Raw genomic sequence first — 2,689 nt, 5'->3', positions numbered from 1 at the left:
AACAGTGACAGACCTCGTCTTGACAAAAAAAATTAAAAAAAAAAAAAAAAAATAGCCAGGTGTGGTGGCATGCACCTGTGGTCCCAGCTGCTCAGGAGGCTGAAGTGGGAGGATTACTTGAGCTAGGGAGGTGGAGGCTGCAGTGAGCCATGATTGTGTCACTGCACTCCAGTCTGGGTGACAGAGTGAGGTCCTGTCTCCAACAAAAAAAAAAAGATTGAAAAAAAAAAACCAAAAAACAAAAACCCAGTACATTTCATGCACTGGCCCTTGATTTTTCCTCATCCCTCTGTCAAGCTACACAGAGCCTCCTTTTACAGAAGAGCAAATGAGCACAGAGTACAAAGGAGTTTAAAGGTTAGGCAAACATTCCTTCACCAGCTCAGAGGCAAATATCCAGAAGGGAGCCTGACTGTTTCACTTTTAAGGAACAATGCCATATAAATATGGCCACTGATATGTCCAAGTGACAGCCTAGGACTTGGTTCTAGGTGACTTTTACTTCAGCTTGGCAAACTTCAACTGTCCTGCTTGCTCTTTCTAAAGCCCATTTTCTTTTTTTGAGAGTCTCACTCTGTCATCCAGGTTGGAGTGCAGTGGCGCAATCTTGGCTCACTGCACCTTTGCCTCCTGGGTTCAAGCAATCTCATGCCTAAGCCTCCCAAGTAGCTGGGACTACAAGCGTACCACCATGCCCAGGTAATTTTTCGTATTTTTAATAGGGTTGGGGTTTCGCCATGTTGGCCAGGCTGGTATCGAACTCCTGAGCTCAAGTGATCTGCCCCCTCGGCCTTCCAAGTGCTGGGATTACAGGTGTGAGCCATCACGTCTGGCCTCATTTTCTATTTATTAGTTTCTACTAGTTTTCGATTAATTTCCTCTATTAGAAGAAAAGATTCAATTCAGAATTGCAAAGTAAAAACATACTTGGAAGTTATCATGAAAGAAGAATACTAATGGTTAAAGCCTTATGATCAGAATGCAATCAATCTGTGAAGCTCAAAAGTTCAGTTAACTGTGTCTGAAGTGGAGATGCCAAAGATATGCTCTATTTTATCAGTTGTTATCATTACGTAAACGAAAAATGAAACATAAAAGGCCCTTTCTTACTGATTCATGACCCCCACTTGCTTTTCTTCTTTGGACATTCCACCCTTCCCTAGTGCTCTGTGCTCCTTACTCAGGTTAAAGAAACTCAGCGTGGGCTAAAGAGCACTTGAAAATAAAGAAGTGCAAAGATGCAACCAAAAATTGCTAAAGAGCATGTTTTCCTTACAACATTTCTGACTGTGGTTCTCTACAGGAAGAACCAGACCACTGCCATTTGCAGAAGCATTTGCAAACACTTGTCCTGATGAAGGCATCGACTTACTGGAGGATTTCCTAAGCCTTCTAGGAACAGATGTCATGCCCCTGTGTCACCAAGAACAGGGCAGTACCAGTCACAGGAGTCACTCACTGAAGGTGGACCAAAGGCACTGTGACCCCAGCATGGAAGCCCTTCCAAAAGTTCCCATTTTTTCTTACAAGACAGACTCACGCCTTCCTCAAGGCCCTCTCCTCTCTGTCTCCTCATCCATCTCTCCAGCGTGGTGCTCAAAACACACTCTTCTTGAGTTGCCCTTCCCACAGGCCTGAGATGTTTTGTGTGTTGCCTGGCTAATGCCTCCCCGACACCCCCTGTCTGGGTCACCTTTCTTTCTAACACACTTTCACGGACCACACTCCTTAAGAACTCTTGGCTGGTTTTTAATTATTCACTCATTAGTATCACAATTGGATGAATACTGCATTCCCTGAATAGACGGTACGCTCCATGAGACTAGAGCCGTGTCTGCTGTCTTTCTGCAGGACTTACAGCCCTCCCAGCACGGTGCCCGCTTCCCTGATGCCATTCCACAGTATTTGTTGCCGAGAAGGAGGCAGCACGCCAGGACAGATGGAGACAGGACTAATTTGGCTTGAGGTATGTAATTTTGAACTTGAGCCTCTCTCTGGGACTGTAAAACTCCAAATCAAAGTCTTAATCTGAGAATACACACATCTGAAAGACTGATTAGGGACTGGTAAACATCTATTAATATTCAACTCTGATAGAAAGTACAAATTGTTTATTCTTACCACGCAAGGCCAAAAAAGGGGAGAAAAAAAAAAAAAAAAGCACCACACAGTATATGCACTGGGAAAGCTTTCGCTTATTCAAAACAGTATTTGTTGAGCACCTCCAGGTCTGGGTGCTGCAGGAGAAACAAAGATTAAACAGCCAAGACTTTGCTTCCAAGGTGCTTACTGTCTTAAGGATACAAGGCATGTTTATAAATAGCCAAAATGCAACTCAGAAAAGACTAAAAAACACTGAGAGGGAGGGAGAAATAAACGAAGAGGTCTCCGGAAGAAGAGATGAATTAGTCTATCAGTAACTCCTCACCGTAATCCCAATGTAAAGCAAGGAATTCCAAACCAGGAAAGGTCAAACTGAAGTATTTGAGGAACACAGGCGTCGCCCTAAGCCCTTCACACGGCTCGCTGGGGATAATATAGCAGCTGAAACGGAACATCAAGCTGGCTTTCCAAACCTTCAGTTATTTACATTAGACTGAGAGGGGAAAAGCGCTAACAGTGCAGGCGCAGAGAAAGAGCAAGAGGAAACTTGAAAAGGCGGATCACGCCAATGCGCTGTGCACAGCCC

This window comes from Mandrillus leucophaeus, unplaced genomic scaffold (assembly GCF_000951045.1).
Source record: "Mandrillus leucophaeus isolate KB7577 unplaced genomic scaffold, Mleu.le_1.0 Scaffold604, whole genome shotgun sequence".
NCBI lineage: Eukaryota > Metazoa > Chordata > Mammalia > Primates > Cercopithecidae > Mandrillus > Mandrillus leucophaeus.
Note: the sequence above shows the minus strand (reverse complement) of the source record.